Raw genomic sequence first — 12,535 nt, 5'->3', positions numbered from 1 at the left:
AGTTAGCTCTGTCATCCTACTGCTTCAGACCATTAAGGTTACATTTATCTGTTTCATTGTGGCATATACAAAGTGGTCATGTTGTGTCATAACATTAGTAATGGACAATGTAGGAGAGCTCCACTAAAGGTTTTCTTTCAGAAAAGTGCAGAAGGCATAACTTGATTGTAGAACATAAACTCTGTATAACACAGTATGTGCTTTATACTGAGTAGAATGAAAACTCTTAATTTGCTGGTGTATTGTTGTAACATGACATAAATCTGGGACTTATGATAAAGTCACACCCTTCACAAGATTAGCTTTGTGTTCCCAAATTATAAATCCGGGTTTTACAGCAATTAAACACTGCACTAATGGTAGATTAAAATATCTAACAAAGAGTTCTAAATAGGTTTTATTCTAACCGAATGGTAAAAAGGATGACATAATTTTCGATTACATCATTCATCTTTTGATAGTTGTGGTGGTGGGAGGTCACTCTTAGGGCATTATATGAACTCCTGTGTTCCCACAGGTAAATTCTGTCTCCTTTAAATAACGTAACTTACTAAGTCTGGTGAATAAAACAACTTCTTAGAATCGTTAGTTTTGAATAAAAGAAAGAGCTTAAGATTAAATTCAGTACCTAGACATTTTCTTGACAAAGTAACAAGGATCTTCACCCCATTGCACTTAATACTGCATGCATACATCATTTCCTTCAGTTTAAATCTAAATTGCCTTCCAACCCAACCTTTAGTCTCAGAGAATGAACTTGCAACTTATTCCAGGTTCCAAGTAATGTTAGTTTATTTGCCTCTGAGATGTTACTTAGCTGCGTGGGTGTGACAGAGGTTCCAAGCTCTAGTCAAGCAGCAGTCTGTGGTTCCAGCCATACCCACATGCTTGACTCATTGTTCTAAAATTAAATAAATATAACAAACATAATTCCTTCGTAATTAAAGGGCCTCAGCATTGTTTCCTTTGGCAATGTAAGGCTATTTTGGGAATCACTGTACCAAGATAATTGTGGGGTACTGCTGCTTTAAAATTCAGTCTGTTGCAGGCTAATGCAGTACGGAAGTCAGCACCATTTAGAAGAGAATCACTTCATTGAAAAAGTTTTAAATCTCCACTGCAGTCAAAAATTATAGAAAGTGAAGGGGACTATTGGAGCTGTGGTTGTTGTAAGTAAAATCCTTCAAAACTAACATTCAGAAGATAGAGGTTAACTAGTTGTTGCCTTAATTTACTATTTAGATTTTATTGAATGCATCTTTTTAAATTGAATTGCCTCTGTGGAGGCCTATACTATAGAATGAAAGTTTGTTGTAAGTTGAAAAGTGGGCAGTAGACTTTGAGATTTATCATTTTGTTGGTTATAAGGCATGAGGATGAAGTGGATAACATTGATTTTTCTAAGGTGGTTTTCAACAGAAAGCTGTATTTTTCCTCCAGATGAGTTATTGGGTAAAATCCCTTCAAAATGACTGGGCTGTGACAGATTATAAATGTGTAATGCCATGATATTTTCATCATTAAATCAAACTTGGTGCAACATAAAAGAAGTGATTAAGTCCCGGACATTATTCAGGGAAGGATTTAATGACTGACTTCTGGTGTCGGAATAGCTGAATTGTAGATGGAACACTCGAGTGACCAAGGTTCTTTACTCAGGAGCTGAGTGGTGAGCTTATTGAAGGCCATAAGACATTGAAGTAGAAGTTGGCCATTCAGCCCATCAGATCTGCTCTGTCTTTCAATGAGATCATGGCTGATTTGTGATCTAACTCCACACATACCTCTATATTCCTATATACTTGCTTGACAGAAATGTATTAATCAACGATTCTAAAATTAATAGGTAACATAGCTTCAGTGTCATTTGCTGAATAGCATACCAAACTGTGCTTGCCCTAGAAATGTTTCTTAATTCAACTCCTGAAAGGCTAAGTCCAATTTTTAGACTACGCCCTCAGTCCTAGACTTGCCAAAAAAAAATCAGAAATAAATTCTCTGTACCTATCTGAAATTTGGATATTGCTGGAATTATTACAATTGCAAGCTTTTAAAATACCATCGTAGATTGTTAATTGTGGGGTGTTTGAAGGTTCTTCCCTCTGAGTCTAAGAAAAGCACAAGCATAAGACCATAAGGTATAGAAGCTATTTACCCTATTGGGAAACTCCCCATTTATTGAGATCATGGCTGATCTGATAATCCTCAACTCCACTTTCCTGCCTTTTCCCTCTAACCCTTGAATCCTTTACTGATTAAAAATCTGTCAATCTCAGTTTTAAATATATTTAATGATCCAGCTGTGACAACCCTCTCTGGTAAAGAATTCCACAGATTCACAACCCTCTGAGAGACAAAATTCCTCCTCATCTCTGTCTTAAATGTGTGACCCCTTATTCTGGAGATTATGCCCTTTAGTCCTAAACTCTTCCACAAAGAGTAACAAACTTTCCCCATCAACCCTATCCGGACCCCTAAGAATCTTATATGTTACAATAAGGTGTATAATTCAATGTGTACAGGCCCAGTCTACTTAACCTTTCCTGATAAGACAGTCCCGCCATATCTGGAATCAGTCTAATTGCCCTTCTTTGGATTGCCTCCACTATCTGGCTGTCTTTCCTTCGATAGGGGACCCAAAACTGTTCACACATTATTTCAGCTATGGTCTAATTAGTGTCTTATACCATTTTACCAAAATCTAACTTTTAAACTCCATTTCCTTTGAAATAAAGTCCAACGTCCATTTGCCTCCCCTATATCCTGCTGAACTTGGATGCTAGGTTTTTTTTGTGATTTATGCACAAGGACTACCACATCCCTCTGTTCTGCAGCAAAAACAAAAATTGTCAGGGAAACTCAGCTGGTCTGGCAGCATCTGTGGAAAGAGAGCAGAGTTCCGTACTCTTCATCAGAACCCTTTGTTCTGTAGCTTTCTGCTGCCTTTATCCATTCAAATGATATTCAGACATTGTTAGTGTTCGGGAAAAGTGAAACCCAAAATAAGACACTAAGCTAAAAAGTACAGAAAGATAGCAGAATAGGTTGAAACAAACAGTATTCAAGATTGTAGAAAAATCCTATTGAATCAAATATTGAATGGATCTTAAGGCAAAATTGACTAAACCTAATCCTTGGGATAATTGGTAATAATTGATTTCAGTGCATGAAGGATAGTTTAGGCTGCAATGGACCAAAATAGTCTTCTGTGTCCATATGAAAATAAATTGTTACAATCCCTTGGGTTGAGTTCCTGTATGTGCGGTTACAGATTGGAAATGAATTCATACAGTATGCGATTATTTTTCCTGGTTGCAGTCAAGTTGGAATCATTGCTTAAAGCTGAAAATTGGGTCTTGCTGAATCAATGCCAGGAGTTTGCCATGATATCAGTGTCGAACTCAAAGTGCGATTAAGGAAAACGTGCAATATTTTGAGCAGTCCATTTTCTGGAAAACGTTTGCCAGACATGATTATAGAGCAGGTGTAAAAGAAAATGCATCTGTATATGACTCAGAGAGGTGAACTGCTGTATTTAAAAATCAAAGCGATCAAAACTGGGAATTAGATTTTCAGGCGTATGTAACTTAATGAAATGGCTGGGGAGAAGATAAAGGTGGTTGGGTAGCTGTATCAGGATGAAACAGAACAAGTACATAGCAGGAAATGATCTTGAATTAGGCATTATAGAATCTATATGAGTGGAGGTAAGAAATAATAAGGGGAAGAATACACTAGTGAGCATAGTCGAGAGGTGCCCTAATGGTAGCTATATTGTAGGGCAAAAAAGTCAAGAAGTAAATAAAGTAATGAAAAATGACTGTAATTATGTGTGACACTAATTTCCATGTAGTTTGGGAAAATCAAAATCAAAGGTAGGCATGCAGAAGAGAATGTGGAAGAATGTGTGAGGTAGGAAAAATAGAGGAGCTGATTCTTATGTAATAAGAGAAAGACTGCAGAAAGCTGCAGCACAGAGTAATTTAGCTGCCTCATGCATGACTCGCAAAAATCTAGCATACACGTTCAGCAGGAAATAGGAAAGCAAAGGGAATGGAACATTAAAATTATTAACTTTTGTTAAAACTATACAGGGCACTAGCTAAGCCACATCAAACATAATGTGAACAGGTTTGTTTCCTTGTCTAAGGAAAAATACATTGGCATTGGAGGTAGTCCATGAAGGTTCATGAGGTTAATTATGAAAGGATTTTCTTCTGAGAGATTGAGTAGGAAGGGATCTGTCCTCTTTGGAATTTTGAAGATTAAGAGGAGATCTTATTGAAACATACAAGTTTCTTAGTATCTATTCTGTCAAGTGTTCTGAGATATTATTTCCCTTTGTGGGAGAGTCTAGGACGTAATCTCAGGGTAAACGATTGCCCATATAAGACAGAATGAGGAAGAATTTCTTCTCTGAGAGGGTAGTGAATCAGTAAAATTGTTTACTGCAGAGACTGTGATATTAATATATTCAAGGCTGAGGTGAATTTTTAATCAGTTAGGGAATTGAAGATACAGGGAAAGGGCAAGCAAATGGAGTTGAGGATTATCAGATCAACCACAATCTTATTGAATGGGTGGAGCGGACCCAATGGACTTAATTCTGCTCCTCTGTCTTATCATCATATGGTTTTATTTAGGGATTGTGCTGGAATAAAGTTTCTCTTGAGCTCATCTAAAAATGCAGAGGGAAGACTCTTGGAAACCTCTTAGACCATGAATGATATTGAAAAATCGTGCAATATCAAGTTTGTCATTTATTTCTTTGGAACCTTTGGACTGTGTTTCTATAATTCTAAGGTAGAGCCTGTTAGCTCCTTTAAAAGGTAATCCACTTTTGATTGTTTTTGGTACTTCGTGCTCTAAGACCAAAACAATATTTGTTTCAATCAGTATTTCAGCCAGGATTCTAAGCTTCTAATTATTGTTTTCAGATTGGGCAGGAAAGGTTTAAGAGTTGGAATTGAGGGAACATAAGTAAAATTTAGACAGTACTTCTTTTTGTGCATGTAAATATAAGGTACATTTATTCTCACCAGGAACTTGCAAGTAAGAGATTCTTTCACATACATGACAGTTACCTTAACTCCCACATGTTCAGAACAAAACCAAATTCAAGAGCTCAGCAAAATAGAATAAAGATAGTCTTTGATTCCTCTGTACTCAAAGATTAACAGCTTACTTGTTAGTACATAGTTGGCTGGATAATATCAATTAGTTTCTTTGTTCAGTTTGCTTTCAGCAGACTGTATGTGTTTTTGAAAAAAAGCTTCGATTGCAATGTCAATACAGGAGTGTGAGATAATTGGTTGTAATGTATGTAAATAAGGGTTGACTGAAATCAATTGCGTTCGACTAATTTCAAAACTGTGTAGCAAAGCTTTCACTAAAACTAAATTGGCAACTCGCTATAGTAGTTTGAGTCCACAAACTCAGGAGACTAATCTTCCTTCTTCCCAGCAATGCATTTGCTATTCAATATTACATAAAGTGCTCTGACACATCAATTTGAGGTTATAGGTTGGAGTGCTTTATAGATGTCCATGTTGGGACTATTAGATTAGTCTTTACATTAGAATTGCTGAATTTTATATCAAATGTTATTTTCACTGCAAAGTTAAGACTTTATCGCCAAGGAGTATGTATGATGGTCTCTCCTATTAGGGGTTTCACAAGCAAAAGTGTCTGAAAAATCTAGATATATGAGGCTGAGATCAAATACCTTGTTAACTGGCTTTGATTATTTTATCATCTCCTGTGGCCCAGTCATGGAACTCAGTCAGTGAAGGTATCACGATCTGGGCAAAAGAATTGAGCATACTGTTGCTAAATTTATAGATGACACAAAAATAGGTGGAGAGGCAGGTGGTGTTGAGGAGGCGGGAGGCTGCAGAAGGACTTGGACAAGCCAGGAGAGTGGGCAAAGAAGTGGTAGATGGAGGACAACATGGGAAAGTGTGAGGTTATGCACTTTGATCAGAAGAATAAAGGCACAGATTATTTCCTTAATGGGGAAAGTCTTCAGAAATCTGAAGCACTTGGGAGCCCTAGTTCAAGACTGTCTTAAGGTTGGAGTGCAGGTTCAATTGATAGTTAAGAAAGCAGATGCAATATTAACATTCATGTCAAGAGGGCTAGAATATAGTCACAGGGATGTACTGCTGAGGCTGTATAAGGCTATCATCATAGAACATAAAACAGTACAGCACAGGAATGGACCCATCAGCCCACAATGTTGTAGCGAACATGACGCCAAATAAAACTAATCCCTTTTGCCTGCCCTTGGTCCATAACCCTCTGTTCCTTGCATGTTCGTGTGCTTATTTAAAAGTCTTTTAAATCCCTTCTCATATCTTCCTCCACCACCATTCCTGCCACACTCCTACCATTCTGTGTGTAAAAAAACATGTCTGTCACATCTCTTTTGAATGTTCCCTCTCTCACCCAGAGAGAGGGAATGTTATAGACATTTCAACTCTGGGAAAAAGATCCTGACCATCAACCCTATCTATGCATCTCATAATTTTATAAACTTCTATCAAGTCTCCCCTCAGCCTCTGCCTCTCCAGAGAAAACAACCCAAGTTTTTCTAGCTTCTCCTTATAGGTCATACCCTCTAATCCAGGCAGCATCCTGGTAAACCTCTTCTGCACCCTCCCCAAAGCCTCCACATCCTTCGGTAATGTGGTGAACAGAATTACACACAGTACTCTATGTGTGGCTTACCAAAGTCTTATGAAGCTACAACATGACATCCTGACTCTTGTGGTCAGTTCCCCAATCAATAAAGAGAAGCATGCCATACACCTTCTTCACCACCCTATCTACTTGCATGGCCACTTTCAGGGAACTGTGGACTTGAATCCCAAGATCTCTCTGTACATCAATACTATTCAGGGCCATGCCATTAACTGTACACTTTTCCTTAACATTTGATCTCCCACAGGGCAGTACTTCACGCTTACATGGATTAAACTCCATCTGCCATTTCTCCAACCATATCTACAACTGATCTATATCCCCGCTGTATCCTTTGACAACCTTCTACACCATCCACAACTCCACCAATCTTTGTACCATCTGCAAACTTACTAACCCACCCATTAATATTTTCATCCAAGTCATTCATATATATCACAAACAGCAGAGGCCCCAGTACAGATCCCTGCAGAACACTACTCGTCACAGACCTTCAGCCTGAAAAACAACCTTCCACCATTACCCTCTGCCTTCTGTGGACAAGCCAATTCTGAATCCACCTCGCCAAGTCACCTGGATCCCATGCATCTTAATCTTCTGAATGAGCCTTCCATGAGGGACCTTGTCAAAAGCCTTACTAAAATCCATGTAGACACCATCCATTGCTCTATCCTCATCTATTACCTTTGTCACCTCTTCAAAAAATTCCATCAAGTTAGTTAGATATGACCTGCCCTGCACAAAGCCATGCTGACCGTCCCTGATTAGGCCATGTTTACCCAAATGCTCATAAACCCTATCTCTAAGAATTCTCTCCAATACCTTCCCAGCCACCGATGTGAGACCCACTGATGTATAGTTTCCTGGATTATCCCTATTTCACTGCTTGAACAGAGGAACAACATTAGCTACTCGCCAGTCCTCTAGGACCTCTCCGGTGGCTAATGAGGATGCAAAGGTCTTGGTCAAGGCCCCAGCAATCTCCTCTCTTGCCTCTTTCAATAACCTGGGATAGATACCATCAGGCTGTGAGGATTTATCTACCATAATGCTCTTCAATAGATCCAACACCACTTCTTTCTTGATCTGAAAAAGCCCTAGCATATTAGCATGTACCACACAAATCTTACTATCCTCCATATCCTTCTCCTGGGGTGAATACTGGTGCAAAGTACTCATTTAGGATCTCACCCAAAACTTCCCTCCTTTATCCTTGAGTGGGTCTACCTTCTCCCTAGTTATCCTTTTATTTTTAATGTACATATAAAATGCCTTGAGAGTCTCCTTAACCTGACTTGCCAAGGTTATTTTATGGCCCTTTCTTACTCTTCTAATTCCCTACTTGAGTTCTTTCCTGATTTATTTATATTGCTCATGGTTCCTGTCTAAGTTTAGCTTCCTAAACCTTAGATATGCTTCTTTTTTTCCCTTTTGACTAAATTCATAACCTCCCTCATTGTCCAAAGATCCCTTACTTTGCCATCCTAATCCTTTTTCCTTCCTGGAACATGCCAGTCCTGAACTTTCATCAACAGCTCTTTAAACAACTCCCACATGTCAAATGTGTACTTGCCTGATAACAGCTTCTCCCAATTAACACTCTCTAGCTCCTGCCTAACAGTGATGTAACTTACCCCTCCACAATTTAGTACCTTGCCATAAGGTCCTGACTTATCCTTATTCATAGCTAACTTAAAACTTAAGAAGTTGTGATCACTGTTTCCAAAATGGTCTCCCACTGAAAGGTCAGTCACTTGGCCAGGCTCATTAACCAGCACAAGGTCCAATGTGGCCCCTCCTATGCCTAAACTGTGGACTGTTCTGCTCCTCGGATGCTGCCTGACCTGCTGTGCTTTTCCAGTGCCAAACTCTACGACCCTGACTTCTTCAGCATCTGCAGCCCTCACTTTCTCCTATCCACATACTGTTTCAAGAAGCCCTCTTGGATGCACTTAACAAATTCTGCCCTTTCTAAGCCTCTTGCTCTAAGGGAGACCCAGTCAATATTGGGGTAGTTAAAGTCACGCACTATGACAATTCTGTTTTTATTGCATATTTCCATAATCTGCTGACATATTTATTCCGCAATGTCTCGGTGGCTGTTGAGGGGCCTATAGTATAATCTTATCAGAGTGATTGCACTCATATTGTTTTTGAGTTCTACTCATATTACTTCAATGGATTAGCCCTCTAGTATACCCTGTCTGAGTACAGATGTAACATTCTCCCTGATTAGTAAAGCAACTCCTCCACCTCTCTCTCTCCCTCTCTCTCTCACTCTCGTCTAAAACAACAAAACTCTGGAACGTTAAGCAGCCAGTCCCATCCGTCCCTCAACCAAGTCTCTGTAATGGCCAAAATGTTGCAGTTCCATGCTGATCCAGCTCTAAACGCATCTGCTTCACCTATAATACTCCTTGCATTGAAGTAAACACACTTCAGCCTTTTAGTAGCGTCATGCTCATTTGCCTGACTGTGCCCATGCTTTATTTCAGATTTACTCATCCTTACATGTATCTTCCCCTCAATTGCTCCATTTGCTGACCTGCTGATCTGGTTCCCTACCACCTGCCACTCTAGTTTAAACCCTCCTGAGTAACACTTGTGAACCTCCCTGCAAGAATACTGGTTCCCCTCCAGTACAGGTCCCTCTTCTACAGCTTAGTTTTGGGCCCTGTATCTTAGGAAGGATGTGCTGGCACTGGAAGGGGTCCAGATGAGGTTTACAAGAACGATCCTGGGGATAAAGGGCTTGTCATATGAGGAATGGGTGAGGACTCTGGGTCTGCTCTTGATGCAGTTTAGGAGGATGGTTGGGGGGGTGGGGGGGGGGGGGGATTTGCGTGGGGTCTGATTGGAAGTTACAGAATACTGAGAGGCCTGGATAGAGTGGATGTGGAGAAGATGTTCCCATTTGTATAAGAAAAATAGGACCCAAGAGCACAGTTTCAGACTGAAGGGAAATTCCTTTAGAACTGAGATGAGGAGGAATTTCTTCAGCAAGAGAGTGGGATCTGTGGAACTCATTGCCACAGAAGGTCAGTAGGCCGAGTCATTGAGTGTCTTTAAGACAGAAATAGATAGGTTTATGATTAGGAGTGGGGATCAAATGTTATGGAGAGAAGGCAGGAGAATGGTGTTGAAAAGCATATTAGCCATGATCAAATAGTAGAGCAGACATAATGGGACAAATAGACTACTTGTGCTCTTATATCTTATGGTCTCATGCTTACAGCACCAACCATTTTGAATACCTATTTGTATTGATGGTGTTCAATATCAAGGATTTATCAGTTGAATGAGTGATATCATTGAACAGTGGGTTTCATTGGCTTTTTATGACTTCAAACTAGGAAACATCATGGTTATCTGGGCCTCTATCATCACGACTAGTTATCTACCCAATTAGATGGCAAAAGTATAATTACGTCCATGTAAAACTATTATGGAATAGTTGACCCACTTTGGCACAATTTCCTTTCGCTGATGGGGTTGTAATTGCCTGATTCATGACCTGGTTCCCTGTTGATGAGTTCATTCATGATTTTGCTCCGTTTCTTTGTTTTGCAACAGAGTGAATTGCCAATGAGTTAAGAGGCACTGTGGCTTAGTGGTTAGCACTGCTGCCTCACAGCGCCAGCGATCCAGGTTTGATTGCATTTTTGGGCGACTATCTGTGTGGAGTGTATACATTCTCCCTGTGTCTGCGTGGGTTTCCTCCGGGTGCTCTGGTTTCCTCGCACAGTCCAAAGATGTGCAGGTTAGGTCAATTGGCCATGCTAAATTGCTCAAACTGGTCACAGTTTCCCTTTTCTAAAGACTTAATCTTGGTTGCAGAAATTAGTTCACTCATTATTTTTAGCCAATAACTTACAAAATGTATTGCGTTTATTTTTATCTGCATTCCCAACCTCAGTTCAGCCCAGTAGGCAATATATTGGTACAGCCAGTTAAAGTACTGGAGTTGTTGATTATGCCTCTGGCATAGCCATTTGCATGTGAGCTGTTCCAACAGTGCTTCCTTCAGAAAAGTCAGACTGAAGACTCTAGAGTGCCATGGAGACACCTTGCTCTGTTGCTTCAGCTTTTTATTTTATAAAAATGACAACGTAATTATTAAGGAAGGGACATCATAGAATCCTGCATATGTCACTGCCTTTTTAAAGCTGTGCTGTTAGACCTAAAGTCCCCAGACATCAGCCCAGTTACAAAGCAAAGATATCTGTCAAGCACTTCACTGAAAAATGATAGTTGTGCAGAGAATACTGTTAGCCATGCTGATTCTCTGTTGTGCAATATAGGCAGGCACATAGTACCCATTAATTTGATTTATATATTTACACATTCTTCCTAGCTTCAGATATGTCATCTCTCCATGACAATTAAGTGAGCAATTGCCAGTTTATTCTTGGGAGCGAAAAACAAGAACAAAGGAATATGAGAATACCATTTAGCCTCTAGCCTGCTATTCCATTCACTGAGATAATGGCTGATCCATGACCTAACTCCACATACCTCCACATCCCACATATCTTTGGTTAGCAGAAATATACTAATCAAAGACTTTAAAATTAGTGAGTAACATAATATCAATGTCATTTGCGGAACAGTGTTCCAAACCTCTCTTGCTCTTTGAATGTTAGTGTGATTTGCAATTTAACTCCTTAAAGGCTAGGTTCAATTTTTAAGGTCTGATTCCTGGTCCTAGACATCGAGAAGAAGCAGAAATAGCTTCTCTCTCTCTCTGCTTCCCTTTAGGGTGGCACAGTGGCTCAGTGGTTAACAGTGCTGCTTCACAGTGCCAGGGACCCAGGTTCGATTCCATCCTCGGGTGACTGTCTGTGTGGCGTTTGCACATTCTCCCCAAATTCATCTGGGTTTGTTTCGGGTACGCCAGTATCCTCCCACTGTCCAAGGATGTGCAGGTTAGATCAATTGGCCATGCTAAATTGCCAATTGGGATGCATAGGTGAGGTGCATTAGTCAGGGGCAAATATAGGATAGGGGAATAGGTCTGGGAGGGTTGATGTGGACTTGTTGGGCTGAAGGGCCTGTTTCCACACTGTAGGGATTCTAATTCTAATTCTTAACATCATGAAAACTTGAATCATCCTTAACCTTTTATATTCTACCAAATGGAACCGTCGTTTACATAAAAAAAGTAGATGATCCCTCTGATGGAACTTAAAACATTACCAAGTGTCGTGATTGTAACAAGGTCAGACAGGTGAACCTCATAGAACATGAGTTCCCTGATTGGGGCTGTTAATCCTGCCCAATCAGGGAGCCTGGGCTGACAATTATAACAGGTGTGTCAGGGGTTCTGCTCATTCTGAGAGCTGGCCCTGAGGATGTTGAACTAATGTCAAGTACTATGCACATGTAAATAAAGGGTGACTTAGTGATGGGATACTGGCCTCTTTTGAGTTATTTCACCTAGTTTGTATAATCTCCACATGTAACAACTCTTGGAGACTAGGTACTATTCTAATTAACATAGGCTACAATACATGTCAGTGTATTGTTATGATCAGACTCCTGGAGAGATTCCCCAGGACCCAAGAGATACCTAAGTTGTCAAGCTCTTGCAGGGGGATGGATGAACCTGCTCCTCTTCTTTATTTCTCAGGGAGGATTGCAATAAGGTTTGTTTCAAAGCAATCCCTCTCTTTTGAACACCTTTACTGCAGACTAAATTAAATTACATTTTAAAAAGAATCAATTTAACCAGGCCTCCTTCAGTTAACAAAAGACTGAATTTACTAGTTACGAAATGTGAAAAGAAATGATATCACAAGCCATATACACGCCCAGATTAGGAATAAGAAGGGAG

The 12,535-nt window shown here is 39.9% G+C and overlaps 1 protein-coding gene across 6 annotated transcripts in view; it reads left to right on the top strand.

Moving 5' to 3' along the window:
- The window catches only part of mpp2b (MAGUK p55 scaffold protein 2b), a 537,853-nt gene that overhangs the window by 338,378 nt on the left and 186,940 nt on the right, over positions 1–12,535 (top strand). The window contains exon 1 of one of the 6 annotated variants that reach the window (XM_072561620.1): positions 1,100–1,169. The exons of the other annotated variants lie outside the window; for them this stretch is intronic. The gene's annotated coding sequence lies outside the window, so the exon portion shown is untranslated. Of the gene's footprint in view, positions 1–1,099; positions 1,170–12,535 lie in introns of those variants that run through there. 6 annotated transcript variants of the gene reach the window in all.

Source organism: Chiloscyllium punctatum, chromosome 42 (genome assembly GCF_047496795.1).
Source record: "Chiloscyllium punctatum isolate Juve2018m chromosome 42, sChiPun1.3, whole genome shotgun sequence".
Lineage (NCBI taxonomy): Eukaryota > Metazoa > Chordata > Chondrichthyes > Orectolobiformes > Hemiscylliidae > Chiloscyllium > Chiloscyllium punctatum.
This window is presented reverse-complemented; position numbering and strand designations above follow the sequence as displayed.